The 16,891-nt window shown below is 57.7% G+C and overlaps 2 non-coding genes across 2 annotated transcripts; both read left to right on the top strand.

The window, feature by feature from the left end:
* The first annotated feature begins 3,585 nt into the window (after positions 1-3,585).
* LOC138655010 (5.8S ribosomal RNA) lies at positions 3,586-3,737 on the top strand. Its single transcript, XR_011316601.1, has one exon. It is a non-coding gene; the product is annotated as a 5.8S ribosomal RNA (ribosomal RNA).
* A 12,762-nt stretch (positions 3,738-16,499) lies between these two features.
* Positions 16,500-16,651, top strand: LOC138655009 (5.8S ribosomal RNA). The gene has a single exon (XR_011316600.1). It is a non-coding gene; the product is annotated as a 5.8S ribosomal RNA (ribosomal RNA).
* Positions 16,652-16,891: the final 240 nt, after the last annotated feature.

Raw genomic sequence — 16,891 nt, 5'->3', positions numbered from 1 at the left:
CTCTAAAAATTTCAGACAAGTGTCAGACTTCCAGGCAGGGAGAAACCGCAGTAGGCGTACCGAGGAGGCTTCCAGGAGCCTGGGGAAGATTTTCCAAAAGTGTCCTTGACACTTAGAAATATTTTGAGAAATTTCCGATTTTGTGAAAAATGACCCCTTTCCCCTACTTCCACCCTAAAGGGGCGTCAATATGTTGTAAAGCACCCCGAGACAGAGACCTAAGCGTGGGCAAAGTTTGGGTCTGATGGGTGGAACACTGAAAAAAACGCGATTTTCCACTTAGAACAAACATAGAACTTTCAGACTTCCAGGCGGGGGGAAAGCTCTGAAGCTGTACCGAGGACACTTCCATGGCCCCCGGATCGATTTTCAAGAACGAGTCCTTGGGACTTTGAAATTTTTCGGCGATGCGTTTTTGGCTTCCGGGAGCCGCAGAACGTTGGGAAATTCGTTCCGCTCGCCGGCTCCAGGTGTTTCGGGCTAGTCCAGGCCCCAGCTACGCCGCCTGGCCGCCAAATTTCGCAAAATCGAAAAAAAAAAAAATAGAACCGGAATGAGGAATTTCTGGCCGCCGGATCCGCCGCACAGCTCCAGGAAGTCGGACACTTTTCGGCTTCGCTCCCTTAAAGTGTGGGTCGGTGTTTCGCCATGCAAATACCCACTTTTGCACACCAGCTGCAGGATATAGGAGAGAGGGGTACCTCTCGGGCCCGACTGATTTCCGATGTTTTCGTGGTTCCTCAAGTCGGGTAGGCGGTTTGGCGAGTACCCCCCTGTTTGCATGGAAGTCCGCCCTCGCGTCGACACCAGGCTTCCGCGGCTCCAGGGGGACTCTTGCCGGTCGTCTGCCCCAAGTCAGAGACGCGTTTCCCGGGTCGCCTGAGCCTGAACGGACCCTCCCCAAGCGTGTTCTGGTTCTCCGAGGGTGACGGATGTCAGAAGGGAGGCAGATCTGGAGTCTTCGTCCCGAGGAGGGCTCCAGGAGGGCGGATTGCACCCCCTGACTCGGTCCCCTCAGAGCAGGCTTGGCGTTTCTCTGTGTCGGATGTCTCCCGCTTCCACGCCACCGGGGAGACCTATGAGAGAATCGCACTGTGACCCGGATTCCGTCTCGAGGGCGCCCGTAGCGTGTCGGAGAGGGACCTCCAGGACTATCGGGCATGTTTCTTCCCCGTCTCCCCGAGGGGAAGGATGGCAGCGGGTGGGGTTTCTCACCCATGCCCCCCACCGGCTCTTCCTCCGATCGATTTGGCTCAGCGCTCCCGGGTGGGGAGGTGGTGCCGCTCGCTCGGCCCGGGCTTTGGAGCCCGCGTCGGTCTAAGGCGGGCGGTCTCCTTCCTCTTTTACCCCCCCGGGATTCAGGCACGCATCCTTGGGCGTGCACGCCGGCAGTCGCCTCCCGTTCGCAGGACGGTGGCTGCCGTGCAGAGGGGGAGTTTGACCCGAACTGTGGTACGGCAGGGGTCCGACGACCCGCGCGGGCGAATGGCGGGGCGCCCACCCACCTCGGCGTGGGGGCCCGTCGTCCGAATCGCTCCCCGCGCGGGGTAGCACAACGATCTTCTCCGAGGGCGGCCCTTTGACTTCCAGATGCGCAGCTCGCCCGCGGAGGCCCGTGCCGACCCCCACCCAGCGTCCGATGGGCGGCCTCCGCGGTGGGCATCGGCGAGAGCGGCGGCGGTGGGTGGCGCTTCCACGCCACCGCCGAGCTCCGCGTTCTCCAGTCTTTTCCCGAGCCCCTACGATAGTGGGGGGACGACAGACGCGTGGGGAGGCAGGCGGAGTGGGTTCTCACCGCGTGGTGTGCCCGGCCGAACGCCGTCGCCTTCCCCGCTCGTCCGACGTCCTCCGAGGCGGCTCGGAAGGGAGCGCGAGAGGGAGAGAGCGAGAGAGAGAGAGAGAGACCAAGCGGACGCCCCAGAGCGAGAAGGGAGGATGGAAAAGGGAGAGACGAGTGGGGCAAAAAGAGTTTTGGCGAAGGGGAGTACCCGGCGAACTGCCGCCCCGGGCTTCTTCTGTTCTCAACAGCGGAGGCACGGCTTTGGGGGGGAGACGCCGCTCGGTTGGGGCTCCTTTGAGGTTACGGGCAAGAGCCCGGGACGAGGGACTACGCCATAGGGCGACGCCGACACGGCCAGGCCAACTGCGCCCCCCGTGCGACCTCCGCGTCGCTGGCGGGCTCTGCGCCTGAGCCGCGGTGGACCCCGACGGCCAGCCCCCCTCTCCCACTCCTCGCGCCCGTCCGCCGGTGGGTCGAGGACCCCCCGCGGCGGAGGCAGGTCTAAGCCAGACGGAGGCCCCGCATAGGCCCCCCACCGCCCTGGCCCCTCTCCCCAGCAGCGACTCTGTGTGTCGCCCCGGGAGCGGTGGGTCACGAGGCAGGGTGGCCGTGGCGTCCTCCGAAGGCCAGTCACCTACGGCCCTCCCCGTGCAAGGGGTGGTTTTTACAACAGATGCCCTCCGATCGGGAGGCCGGGTCTAAGCCAGATGGTGGCGCCGCATAGGCCCCCCACCGCCCTGGCCCCTCTCCCCAGCAGCGACTCTGTGTGTCGCCCCGGGAGCGGTGGGTCACGAGGCAGGGGAGCCGTGGTGTCCTCCGGAGGCCAGTCACCTCGCCCTCTCCGTGCAAGGTGGGTTTTTTTCCAGACACCCTCCGCATCGGCCGCCTCGCACCGTACAGCGTGCACGATCTCCCCAGTGGCACTGCACTCGCCGTTCAGGCTCCTGTTTTCCTCCGGAAGGTGACGCCCCGGGATGCCCGCCTGCCGGCACGGACGACGAGGAGGATTTCCCTTCCTCCGGGTGCCCTTCCCGCTGCGGGGCTTCCTATCTGGCTTCTCTCCCTCGATTGATTAAGTCCCTGGCCTTTGTACACACTGCCCGTCGCTACTACCGATTGGATGGTTTAGTGAGGTCCTTGGATCGGCCCCGCCGGGTTCGGCCAAGACCCATGGTGGAGAGCCGAGAAGACGATCGAACTTGACTATCTAGAGACAGTAAAAGTCGTAACAAGGTTTCCCTAGATGAACCTGTGGAAGGATCTTTAATGGGCGAGTGAAAAATACCGATGAGGTGCAGATCAGGAGGCCAGCCGCCCGCCAAATCCCCGAAGGGTACCGAACGTGATGGGGGCGGTGGTAGGTCTCTTTCTGCTTCGCCAGGGCGCTCCGCAGGGTGGGCACGTGAGGACAGCGGGCGGGCGACGTCGGGAGGGTGCGGGGAGCCCCTCTCGCTCCGTCGCCCAGGAAAAAGACGCCCGGCCTCGCGCCGACGATTGTTGCCCTGCCGCTGCCTGCCGAGGAAAAATAAGAAGCCCCCCGCGTACGCGAAAGGCCGTCCCGGGTACCATTCTCCTGTGCGCTCACACACCCCTCCCCGGGGTATGTGGGTCTGGGCGGTAGGTTGAGAAGCCTCGAGCCCTCCTTTGTTCTCCTCCCCGCTGGAGGGAGGGACGGGGAGGCCGAGCGCCCGGGCAACAGGGCCGAGATTTGAAAACAACCCTCCAAAGCATCCCAGTCTTTTGCGGCCGGCTGACACGAGAGTGAAAAGGGGGGCGCCTCCGAGTGTCCCCAAACCAGAAAGCGCGACTCTTAACGGTGGATCACTCGGCGCGCGCGTCGAAGAACGCAGCTAGCTGCGAGAATTAAGTGTGAATTGCAGGACACATTGATCATCGACACTTCGAACGCACCTTGCGGCCCCGGGGTGCTCCCGGGGCTATGCCTGTCTGAGGGTTGCCCCTCCATCTATCGCCTCCATGGCGCAGCTGGGGTCCCCTCGCAAGGGTGACAACGAGGGAGGCCTGAGGCTCCGTGCCCTGATGGTCTCTTCTCCTTTATCCCTTACGTCCCCCCAAGGCCAGACTCACCTGCCCTGGGCCCACCTGATGGGGTTTACCATCGTCACTCCCCCCGTTGCGACGTGAAACCCTGTGGCGCAATGAAGGTGAAGGCCGGGGCGCTCCGGCCGAGGTGGGATCCCGCCGCCCGCTCCGGGGGGTTGACACGGCGGGTGCACCATCGGCCCGCCTCTGTCGGGGAGGTGGAGCATGAGTGCGCGATAGGACCCGAAAGATGGTGAGCTATGCCTGGGCAGGACGAAGCCAGAGGAAACTCTGGTGGAGGTCCGCAGCGACCCTGATGTGCAAATTGGTCATCTGGGTATAGGGGCGTTTGTAGATGTGCTTGGCCCGTACGGGGATCGAACCCACGACCTTGGTGTTATTAGCACCACGCTCTAACCAACTGAGCTAAATGGCCATAGGTGTGGTCCCTGGGTATAGGGGCGAAAGACTCACGGAGACCACGGGCAGACGTACAGGGGCCTGATCAACCCCTGGACCGTACGGGCTGCTGTGCCTGCCGCAGGCGAGAAGCGAGAACCCCTTCGGGGCACGGAGACTACAACCGGACGTACGGGGGTCTGACCCACCCCTGGACCGTACGGTCTGCTGGCTGCCGTGCCTGGTGCAGGCGAGAAGCGGGAACCCCTTCGGGGCACGGAGACCACAACCGGACGTACGGGGGTCTGATCAACCCCTGTACCGTACGGGCTGCTGGCTGCCGTGCCGTCCTCAAATTGCTTGGCCTAAACAAAAGTCAATTTTTTGTGACAACAGTGATGACCGTGACATAGCACTGGAGGTGTACCCCAAGACAGTGACCTAAGTGTGGGTGAAGTCTGTGGTTCATGGGCGGAAAGTTGAATTTTGGGTGAAAAACCATACTTTCACACTTTGAAAATTTCAGACATGTGTCAGACTTCCAGGCAGGGGGAAACCGCTGGAGGTGTACCGAGGACACTTCCAGAAGCCTGGGGAAGCTTTTCTGGAAGAGTCCTTGACACTTGGAAAATTTTGGGCAATTTTCTGAGAAAAAAAAAAAATCACATTTCCCCTTACCCCCCACCCAAGAGGGGCTTCAATATGTTGCAGAGTACCCCGAAAGGGTCCCCAAAGTGGGAGAAAAGTGAGGCAAGTCAAAGAGGCAAAGATGAATGTACATTTGAATAATTTTATTAATGTCAGATAAAAATTGACATATTCACAAGGGCTTTGTTCTCCTGATTGGGATGAGCCGAATATTCTTGAGACTATACTCCTCAGTAGAATCGGATGACTCGGTATCACTTTCCGTGAGGTCTACCACCTCGTTATCCAATTCACTGGTTGATGCCATTACTGGCGACATAATTTTTGCGTCCTCATGATTTCCTGCGTTGAACACTAGCTCTTGGGCACGGCACATATCGGTCAGGGTCTTCTCCCGGTAAACTCTCTCGGCCACATCGTTTGTATGTGCCAAGTAGCGTGCAAACAAGCGCTTTTCGCAATCTGTGTATTGTGACAAAGTCCATGTCTCGCAAATCCGCCGTACAAGGTGGCTGGTGATGTTTGGGAGGTTGTAGCTACGGAGGAAAGCACATTGTTAGTACTGGTTGCTACTTATGGCTGTGGGTCACTTGACTTGTGGCTACCTTACCTTGAATGGTATCGTCTGAGTCTCATGGATGGATTTTTTATGACCTTCCCGGTACACGTCACGAAAAAGTTTGTGATAATCTTTCGGCCAAAGGTAAAGACCGGTCTGACATATTCCGCATACGCATTGAACCACTGAAAAAGAAAAAAAATATATATATATGTTACTCTCCAGTCTGGGGGCACCCCTCCAAAAGGTTTTACATGGGGACAAGAGAGTGTTTTGCTCCCCACAATGAGTGGGGTTGCCTGGGTTCCCTGGCTTTGAGAAAAGCTTACCGATTCCTCTTCCTCTGAAAGTACAAAAGTTGCTACCTGAGAGGTGGAGCACTTGTGAGTCTTCACACCCACAATTGTCTTGCGTCTTCCTTGGTACGTGTGATGGATCCTCTCATTCCACTCTGAAACCTACGATGTGAAAAAAAAAGGTGGAAAAATATTGAACCGGTTCAGCAAATACCGCTGACCCACAGGGCCCGACGACTTACCGTCATGTTACGAACAACACCTGGTCTTTGGAGATGTTTTAGAATCAGAAGGGCCTCGAGGTACAGTACCACTTCCCGGCGATCTACTTCTGATCCGCCATCTGTCACAGCCTCGATGCTAGCTAGAAATGTTGGCCTTGCCTCCTCCAGTATAATCTGGCAGTCCTTGGGTGACTTTGATGGCTTCATCAATAGATCGTACCTGTGGGGAAAAATAAAGGCAATTAACCAACATCCAAGGTTTGGTAACAATGCGCTGAATATTGGCTCTTTTGAACGGTGTACCTTTTACTTACAGACTCTCGGCAGGCTCCCTTGTACAATGATTTCTGAAGGTCTGTTGTAAAATTCATGAACACTTCGCATGCCTTATAAAGTTGAGGATTCTCTAGTCTCAGTTTGGTAGCCCTCATCTGATACATGGTAAATCTCCGTATATGCTTCAACATTTTGAGGGAGGTCTGGCTCGATAGATGGAGTTTTCCAAGTTGTTGAAAAAAATTATTAACCTGGTTTGGTTTTACGAGGTACTCCAGAGTTACAGATTTTGGGTTCACAAAAAATAGAAACCGTGCTACGTTTGATACCTCCTGTTGACAGTTTGGGACCCCATGGGTAACTGTTAGGTACGAGTGGAACCCCTTTAACATGGGGTGATTCAATGAGTGACGCTTGTACAATCCGGCGGCCTTGGTAGCCGTGCGGTTTTTGTCTTTCCATTCCCTTTTCTGGATACTTAAATTGCTGCCATCCATGACCTCCTCATTGCCTATGCGGTCAGAAATGCTCCCTGTGTGGTCAGGCTCAGGGCACGGGTCTCCCTCCCGACTGTCTACCGGCCGTAAAAGGAAAGGCACATCCATCTCATCCGAATCTAGCTTTGGCGTGGGGCATGGGTCTCCCTCCCGACTGTCTACTGGCCGTAAAAGGAAAGGCACATCCATCTCATCTGAATCTAGCTCTGGCGGGGGGCACGGGTCTCCCTCCAGACTGTCTCCCGGCCGTAAAAGGAAAGGCACATCCATCACATCTGAATCTAGCTCTGGCATGGAGCCTGGGCGGAGCTCCGGATTGTCAGTTGGTACCTGAGCGGGCCCTTCACAGGTCAGTGGTGTGATTTGTGACTCAAACCTAGGCTTGTTTGCTATCAAAAAGCCGCGACCTTCTAAGAAGGCTACAGTCTCCTCCAAGGATTGGAGGGGCTTGAGCTCACTGAATTGGATTGTTGTCCCCTTGTTGGCGATACAGCGAAGTTGATACTTTGCGGAGGCTATGGCGGTTTTTATCTCCGAATCACCGTGTGACCTCAGGCATACCCTTCTCAGATGTGTGGATATATATTTGGTTACCCTGTGGCACACGGGGCATGTAAGTGGTGTCCGTGGGTGCCTGCGGGGGAGACACAAGCAATAAAACCGGTCACCTTGCCAGCAAGTGTACAACTCCACTACAAGGTACATTCATGTGTCTCTACGTGGCCGACAAATGTCTTCTACTCACCGCTCCATTGCGAAGGGTTTCCCGCAGTCAAACAGAGCGTCTCGTAATAGTTTATTAAAGTGCCGTGTTTCTCTGTGTCTTGAACTGTGGCAAATGATTTTCCTCCGCGCGAGTCAGCCACGCAGGTGAAAGACGCCAGCTGAGGTGATTGAAATTAACCGGATGTGTTTTGCCGTACTCTGATATAGGTCACCACGGGGGTTGAGTCAGCCCAGGGGGTGGCACCTCCACGGTCGCTAAACATCCGTAGGGTTGATGATATATCCCTCACCTGATCCACCTGCTGTAATCACCTATACGGCATCACGGGAGATGACTCAGCCCCAGGGGTGGCACCTGACCGGATCCACCTGCCATAATCGCCTATACGGCATCACGGGGGATGACTCAGCCCCAGGGGGTGGCACCTACACGGCTGTCGATCAGTCATATCTGTAACGGATTGGGTACTAACTGGATCCATCGATCCCAGTCAAAGCACGGTGGCTCACTTGTTAGCGCTGCGGCCTTGCCGAGCTGGCGTCTCGGGTTCGAATCCTGTTGTGTCATACATTCAGAAAGGGAAAAATCTCAGGTGTTATGTCAAGGACACTTCCTTAGACATTTTTAGAAAAATTTTGAGACAATCCCGATTTTGTAAAAAAAAAAAAATCTCACATTTTCCCTACTTCAACCTCATGGGTCGTCAATATGTTGTAAAGTACCCCAAGATAGAGACCCAAGTGTGGGTAAAGTGTCTGGTTCATGGGCACAAAGTTGAATTTTCAGTGAAAATTTGTCGGAAATCCGCTGTGGACATTGGCTGGGCGCGTGACCCGAGTGAGAGAGGCGAATCTGGGTGACCCGAGCTTGGCAGGACCCTTCCCACGGGGGTCCTGGTTCTCTGGAGGTAATCACTGTCAGAAGGGCACATCTTGAGTCCTCACCCAGGTGAGGGCTCTCGGAAGGCGGACGCCCTTCTGTCTTTGTCCCCCCAGAGCAGGCTCGGTGTTTATCGGAAGTCTTCTGCGGACGTTGGCTGGGCGCGTGACCCGAGTGAGAGAGGCGAATCTGGGCGACCCGAGCTTGGCAGGACCCTTCCCACGGGGGTCCTGGTTCTCTGGAGGTAATCACTGTCAGAAGGGCACATCTTGAGTCCTCACCCAGGTGAGGGCTCTCGGAAGGCGGACGCCCTTCTGTCTTTGTCCCCCCAGAGCAGGCTCGGTGTTTATCGGAAGTCTTCTGCGGACGTTGGCTGGGCACGTGACCCGAGTGAGAGAGGCGAATCTGGGTGACCCGAGCTTGGCAGGACCCTTCCCACGGGGGGTCCTGGTTCTCTGGAGGTAATCACTGTCAGAAGGGCACATCTTGGGTCCTCACCCAGGTGAGGGCTCTCGGAAGGCGGACGCCCTTCTGTCTTTGTCCCCCCAGAGCAGGCTCGGTGTTTATCGGAAGTCTTCTGCGGACGTTGGCTGGGCGCGTGACCCGAGTGAGAGAGGCGAATCTGGGCGACCCGAGCTTGGCAGGACCCTTCCCACGGGGGTCCTGGTTCTCTGGAGGTAATCACTGTCAGAAGGGCACATCTTGAGTCCTCACCCAGGTGAGGGCTCTCGGAAGGCGGACGCCCTTCTGTCTTTGTCCCCCCAGAGCAGGCTCGGTGTTTATCGGAAGTCTTCTGCGGACGTTGGCTGGGCGCGTGACCCGAGTGAGAGAGGCGAATCTGGGTGACCCGAGCTTGGCAGGACCCTTCCCACGGGGGGTCCTGGTTCTCTGGAGGTAATCACTGTCAGAAGGGCACATCTTGGGTCCTCACCCAGGTGAGGGCTCTCGGAAGGCGGACGCCCTTCTGTCTTTGTCCCCCCAGAGCAGGCTCGGTGTTTATCGGAAGTCTTCTGCGGACGTTGGCTGGGCGCGTGACCCGAGTGAGAGAGGCGAATCTGGGTGACCCGAGCTTGGCAGGACCCTTCCCACGGGGGGTCCTGGTTCTCTGGAGGTAATCACTGTCAGAAGGGCACATCTTGGGTCCTCACCCAGGTGAGGGCTCTCGGAAGGCGGACGCCCTTCTGTCTTTGTCCCCCCAGAGCAGGCTCGGTGTTTATCGGAAGTCTTCTGCGGACGTTGGCTGGGCGCGTGACCCGAGTGAGAGAGGCGAATCTGGGCGACCCGAGCTTGGCAGGACCCTTCCCACGGGGGTCCTGGTTCTCTGGAGGTAATCACTGTCAGAAGGGCACATCTTGGGCCCTCACCCAGGTGAGGGCTCTTGGAAGGCGGACGCCCTTCTGTCTTTGTCCCCCCAGAGCAGGCTCGGTGTTTATCGGAAGTCTTCTGCGGACGTTGGCTGGGCGCGTGACCCGAGTGAGAGAGGCGAATCTGGGCGACCCGAGCTTGGCAGGACCCTTCCCACGGGGGTCCTGGTTCTCTGGAGGTAATCACTGTCAGAAGGGCACATCTTGAGTCCTCACCCAGGTGAGGGCTCTCGGAAGGCGGACGCCCTTCTGTCTTTGTCCCCCCAGAGCAGGCTCGGTGTTTATCGGAAGTCTTCTGCGGACGTTGGCTGGGCGCGTGACCCGAGTGAGAGAGGCGAATCTGGGCGACCCGAGCTTGGCAGGACCCTTCCCACGGGGGTCCTGGTTCTCTGGAGGTAATCACTGTCAGAAGGGCACATCTTGAGTCCTCACCCAGGTGAGGGCTCTCGGAAGGCGGACGCCCTTCTGTCTTTGTCCCCCCAGAGCAGGCTCGGTGTTTCTCTGTAGGATGTCCCCACCGGTTTGGTTTTTGTGTTCCGAGATGTATCCTTGCAGCTTGGCCGAAACAAACATTTGCCGTTTTCGGTGGCGACAGCCATGACCGCGGCGAAGCACTTTGGGCGCGGCCGGGATGCGCACACCCCGCTCACCACGTTTCAGTCGCTGGCTGAGTGGACTCCGTAGGGGGGCTTAATAGTCGGCCCTGTGGAAGTCGGAGGGGGGCTTAATAGTCGGCCCTGCGGAAGTCGGTGGAGGGCTTAATAGTCGGCCCTGCGGAAGACGGAGGGGGCTTAATAGTCGGCCTGTGGAGGTTGTCTGTGGGCTTAATAGTCACCCTGAGTACGCCATAGCGACTCTCCAAGGTAGGGGCACAGTGTGCGTTCCATGGGCGGAAAGTTTAATTTTGAGCGAAAAACCGTATTTTCGCACTGTAAAAAATGTCAGACTTCCAGGCGGGGGAAAACCGCAGGAGGCGTACCGAGGAGGCTTCCAGGAGCCTGGGGAAGATTTTCCAAAAGTGTCCTTGACACTTAGAAATATTTTGAAAAAAATCACGATTTTGTGAAAATTGACACGTTTCCCCTACTTCCACGCCAGGGGGGCGTCAATATGTTGTGAGGTACCCCAGGACAGTCGCCTAAATGTGGGTGAAGTTTGCGAGTCACGGGCGCAAAGTCGAATTTTGGGTGAAAAACCGCGTTTTCATACTCTAAAAATTTCAGACAAGTGTCAGACTTCCAGGCAGGGAGAAACCGCAGGAGGCGTACCGAGGAGGCTTCCAGGAGCCTGGGGAAGATTATCCAAAAGTGTCCTTGACACTTAGAAATATTTTGAAAAAATCACGATTTTGTGAAAATTGACACGTTTCCCCTACTTCCACGCCAGGGGGGCGTCAATATGTTGTGAGGTACCCCAGGACAGTCGCCCAAATGTGGGTGAAGTTTGCGAGTCATGGGCGCAAAGTCGAATTTTGGGTGAAAAACCGCGTTTTCATGCGCTAAAAATTTCAGACAAGTGTCAGACTTCCAGGCAGGGGGAAACCGCAGGAGGCGTACCGAGGAGGCTTCCAGGAGCCTGGGGAAGATTATCCAAAAGTGTCCTTGACACTTAGAAATATTTTCAGAAAATCACGATTTTGTGAAAATTGACACGTTTCCCCTACTTCCACGCCAGGGGGGCGTCAATATGTTGTGAGGTACCCCAGGACAGTCGCCTAAATGTGGGTGAAGTTTGCGAGTCACGGGCGCAAAGTCGAATTTTGGGTGAAAAACCGCGTTTTCATGCGCTAAAAATTTCAGACAAGTGTCAGACTTCCAGGCAGGGGGAAACCGCAGGAGGCGTACCGAGGAGGCTTCCAGGAGCCTGGGGAAGATTTTCCAAAAGTGTCCTTGACACTTAGAAATATTTTCAGAAAATCACGATTTTGTGAAAATTGACACGTTTCCCCTACTTCCACGCCAGGGGGGCGTCAATATGTTGTGAGGTACCCCAGGACAGTCGCCTAAATGTGGGTGAAGTTTGCGAGTCACGGGCGCAAAGTCGAATTTTGGGTGAAAAACCGCGTTTTCATGCGCTAAAAATTTCAGACAAGTGTCAGACTTCCAGGCAGGGGGAAACCGCAGGAGGCGTACCGAGGAGGCTTCCAGGAGCCTGGGGAAGATTATCCAAAAGTGTCCTTGACACTTAGAAATATTTTCAGAAAATCACGATTTTGTGAAAATTGACACGTTTCCCCTACTTCCACGCCAGGGGGGCGTCAATATGTTGTGAGGTACCCCAGGACAGTCGCCTAACTGTGGGTGAAGTTTGCGAGTCACGGGCGCAAAGTCGAATTTTGGGTGAAAAACCGCGTTTTCATGCGCTAAAAATTTCAGACAAGTGTCAGACTTCCAGGCAGGGGGAAACCGCAGGAGGCGTACCGAGGAGGCTTCCAGGAGCCTGGGGAAGATTATCCAAAAGTGTCCTTGACACTTAGAAATATTTTGAAAAAATCACGATTTTGTGAAAATTGACACGTTTCCCCTACTTCCACGCCAGGGGGGCGTCAATATGTTGTGAGGTACCCCAGGACAGTCGCCTAAATGTGGGTGAAGTTTGCGAGTCACGGGCGCAAAGTCGAATTTTGGGTGAAAAACCGCGTTTTCATGCGCTAAAAATTTCAGACAAGTGTCAGACTTCCAGGCAGGGGGAAACCGCAGGAGGCGTACCGAGGAGGCTTCCAGGAGCCTGGGGAAGATTATCCAAAAGTGTCCTTGACACTTAGAAATATTTTGAAAAAATCACGATTTTGTGAAAATTGACACGTTTCCCCTACTTCCACGCCAGGGGGGCATCAATATGTTGTGAGGTACCCCAGGACAGTCGCCCAAATGTGGGTGAAGTTTGCGAGTCATGGGCGCAAAGTCGAATTTTGGGTGAAAAACCGCATTTTCATACTCTAAAAATTTCAGACAAGTGTCAGACTTCCAGGCAGGGAGAAACCGCAGGAGGCGTACCGAGGAGGCTTCCAGGAGCCTGGGGAAGATTATCCAAAAGTGTCCTTGACACTTAGAAATATTTTGAAAAAATCACGATTTTGTGAAAATTGACACGTTTCCCCTACTTCCACGCCAGGGGGGCGTCAATATGTTGTGAGGTACCCCAGGACAGTCGCCCAAATGTGGGTGAAGTTTGCGAGTCATGGGCGCAAAGTCGAATTTTGGGTGAAAAACCGCATTTTCATACTCTAAAAATTTCAGACAAGTGTCAGACTTCCAGGCAGGGAGAAACCGCAGTAGGCGTACCGAGGAGGCTTCCAGGAGCCTGGGGAAGATTTTCCAAAAGTGTCCTTGACACTTAGAAATATTTTGAGAAATTTCCGATTTTGTGAAAAATGACCCCTTTCCCCTACTTCCACCCTAAAGGGGCGTCAATATGTTGTAAAGCACCCCGAGACAGAGACCTAAGCGTGGGCAAAGTTTGGGTCTGATGGGTGGAACACTGAAAAAAACGCGATTTTCCACTTAGAACAAACATAGAACTTTCAGACTTCCAGGCGGGGGGAAAGCTCTGAAGCTGTACCGAGGACACTTCCATGGCCCCCGGATCGATTTTCAAGAACGAGTCCTTGGGACTTTGAAATTTTTCGGCGATGCGTTTTTGGCTTCCGGGAGCCGCAGAACGTTGGGAAATTCGTTCCGCTCGCCGGCTCCAGGTGTTTCGGGCTAGTCCAGGCCCCAGCTACGCCGCCTGGCCGCCAAATTTCGCAAAATCGAAAAAAAAAAAAATAGAACCGGAATGAGGAATTTCTGGCCGCCGGATCCGCCGCACAGCTCCAGGAAGTCGGACACTTTTCGGCTTCGCTCCCTTAAAGTGTGGGTCGGTGTTTCGCCATGCAAATACCCACTTTTGCACACCAGCTGCAGGATATAGGAGAGAGGGGTACCTCTCGGGCCCGACTGATTTCCGATGTTTTCGTGGTTCCTCAAGTCGGGTAGGCGGTTTGGCGAGTACCCCCCTGTTTGCATGGAAGTCCGCCCTCGCGTCGACACCAGGCTTCCGCGGCTCCAGGGGGACTCTTGCCGGTCGTCTGCCCCAAGTCAGAGACGCGTTTCCCGGGTCGCCTGAGCCTGAACGGACCCTCCCCAAGCGTGTTCTGGTTCTCCGAGGGTGACGGATGTCAGAAGGGAGGCAGATCTGGAGTCTTCGTCCCGAGGAGGGCTCCAGGAGGGCGGATTGCACCCCCTGACTCGGTCCCCTCAGAGCAGGCTTGGCGTTTCTCTGTGTCGGATGTCTCCCGCTTCCACGCCACCGGGGAGACCTATGAGAGAATCGCACTGTGACCCGGATTCCGTCTCGAGGGCGCCCGTAGCGTGTCGGAGAGGGACCTCCAGGACTATCGGGCATGTTTCTTCCCCGTCTCCCCGAGGGGAAGGATGGCAGCGGGTGGGGTTTCTCACCCATGCCCCCCACCGGCTCTTCCTCCGATCGATTTGGCTCAGCGCTCCCGGGTGGGGAGGTGGTGCCGCTCGCTCGGCCCGGGCTTTGGAGCCCGCGTCGGTCTAAGGCGGGCGGTCTCCTTCCTCTTTTACCCCCCCGGGATTCAGGCACGCATCCTTGGGCGTGCACGCCGGCAGTCGCCTCCCGTTCGCAGGACGGTGGCTGCCGTGCAGAGGGGGAGTTTGACCCGAACTGTGGTACGGCAGGGGTCCGACGACCCGCGCGGGCGAATGGCGGGGCGCCCACCCACCTCGGCGTGGGGGCCCGTCGTCCGAATCGCTCCCCGCGCGGGGTAGCACAACGATCTTCTCCGAGGGCGGCCCTTTGACTTCCAGATGCGCAGCTCGCCCGCGGAGGCCCGTGCCGACCCCCACCCAGCGTCCGATGGGCGGCCTCCGCGGTGGGCATCGGCGAGAGCGGCGGCGGTGGGTGGCGCTTCCACGCCACCGCCGAGCTCCGCGTTCTCCAGTCTTTTCCCGAGCCCCTACGATAGTGGGGGGACGACAGACGCGTGGGGAGGCAGGCGGAGTGGGTTCTCACCGCGTGGTGTGCCCGGCCGAACGCCGTCGCCTTCCCCGCTCGTCCGACGTCCTCCGAGGCGGCTCGGAAGGGAGCGCGAGAGGGAGAGAGCGAGAGAGAGAGAGAGACCAAGCGGACGCCCCAGAGCGAGAAGGGAGGATGGAAAAGGGAGAGACGAGTGGGGCAAAAAGAGTTTTGGCGAAGGGGAGTACCCGGCGAACTGCCGCCCCGGGCTTCTTCTGTTCTCAACAGCGGAGGCACGGCTTTGGGGGGGAGACGCCGCTCGGTTGGGGCTCCTTTGAGGTTACGGGCAAGAGCCCGGGACGAGGGACTACGCCATAGGGCGACGCCGACACGGCCAGGCCAACTGCGCCCCCCGTGCGACCTCCGCGTCGCTGGCGGGCTCTGCGCCTGAGCCGCGGTGGACCCCGACGGCCAGCCCCCCTCTCCCACTCCTCGCGCCCGTCCGCCGGTGGGTCGAGGACCCCCCGCGGCGGAGGCAGGTCTAAGCCAGACGGAGGCCCCGCATAGGCCCCCCACCGCCCTGGCCCCTCTCCCCAGCAGCGACTCTGTGTGTCGCCCCGGGAGCGGTGGGTCACGAGGCAGGGTGGCCGTGGCGTCCTCCGAAGGCCAGTCACCTACGGCCCTCCCCGTGCAAGGGGTGGTTTTTACAACAGATGCCCTCCGATCGGGAGGCCGGGTCTAAGCCAGATGGTGGCGCCGCATAGGCCCCCCACCGCCCTGGCCCCTCTCCCCAGCAGCGACTCTGTGTGTCGCCCCGGGAGCGGTGGGTCACGAGGCAGGGGAGCCGTGGTGTCCTCCGGAGGCCAGTCACCTCGCCCTCTCCGTGCAAGGTGGGTTTTTTTCCAGACACCCTCCGCATCGGCCGCCTCGCACCGTACAGCGTGCACGATCTCCCCAGTGGCACTGCACTCGCCGTTCAGGCTCCTGTTTTCCTCCGGAAGGTGACGCCCCGGGATGCCCGCCTGCCGGCACGGACGACGAGGAGGATTTCCCTTCCTCCGGGTGCCCTTCCCGCTGCGGGGCTTCCTATCTGGCTTCTCTCCCTCGATTGATTAAGTCCCTGGCCTTTGTACACACTGCCCGTCGCTACTACCGATTGGATGGTTTAGTGAGGTCCTTGGATCGGCCCCGCCGGGTTCGGCCAAGACCCATGGTGGAGAGCCGAGAAGACGATCGAACTTGACTATCTAGAGACAGTAAAAGTCGTAACAAGGTTTCCCTAGATGAACCTGTGGAAGGATCTTTAATGGGCGAGTGAAAAATACCGATGAGGTGCAGATCAGGAGGCCAGCCGCCCGCCAAATCCCCGAAGGGTACCGAACGTGATGGGGGCGGTGGTAGGTCTCTTTCTGCTTCGCCAGGGCGCTCCGCAGGGTGGGCACGTGAGGACAGCGGGCGGGCGACGTCGGGAGGGTGCGGGGAGCCCCTCTCGCTCCGTCGCCCAGGAAAAAGACGCCCGGCCTCGCGCCGACGATTGTTGCCCTGCCGCTGCCTGCCGAGGAAAAATAAGAAGCCCCCCGCGTACGCGAAAGGCCGTCCCGGGTACCATTCTCCTGTGCGCTCACACACCCCTCCCCGGGGTATGTGGGTCTGGGCGGTAGGTTGAGAAGCCTCGAGCCCTCCTTTGTTCTCCTCCCCGCTGGAGGGAGGGACGGGGAGGCCGAGCGCCCGGGCAACAGGGCCGAGATTTGAAAACAACCCTCCAAAGCATCCCAGTCTTTTGCGGCCGGCTGACACGAGAGTGAAAAGGGGGGCGCCTCCGAGTGTCCCCAAACCAGAAAGCGCGACTCTTAACGGTGGATCACTCGGCGCGCGCGTCGAAGAACGCAGCTAGCTGCGAGAATTAAGTGTGAATTGCAGGACACATTGATCATCGACACTTCGAACGCACCTTGCGGCCCCGGGGTGCTCCCGGGGCTATGCCTGTCTGAGGGTTGCCCCTCCATCTATCGCCTCCATGGCGCAGCTGGGGTCCCCTCGTAAGGGTGACAACGAGGGAGGCCTGAGGCTCCGTGCCCTGATGGTCTCTTCTCCTTTATCCCTTACGTCCCCCCAAGGCCAGACTCACCTGCCCTGGGCCCACCTGATGGGGTTTACCATCGTCACTCCCCCCGTTGCGACGTGAAACCCTGTGGCGCAATGAAGGTGAAGGCCGGGGCGCTCCGGCCGAGGTGGGA

The sequence above is a fragment of the Ranitomeya imitator genome, unplaced genomic scaffold (assembly GCF_032444005.1).
Source record: "Ranitomeya imitator isolate aRanImi1 unplaced genomic scaffold, aRanImi1.pri SCAFFOLD_885, whole genome shotgun sequence".
Classification (NCBI taxonomy): Eukaryota; Metazoa; Chordata; class Amphibia; order Anura; family Dendrobatidae; genus Ranitomeya; species Ranitomeya imitator.
This window is presented reverse-complemented; position numbering and strand designations above follow the sequence as displayed.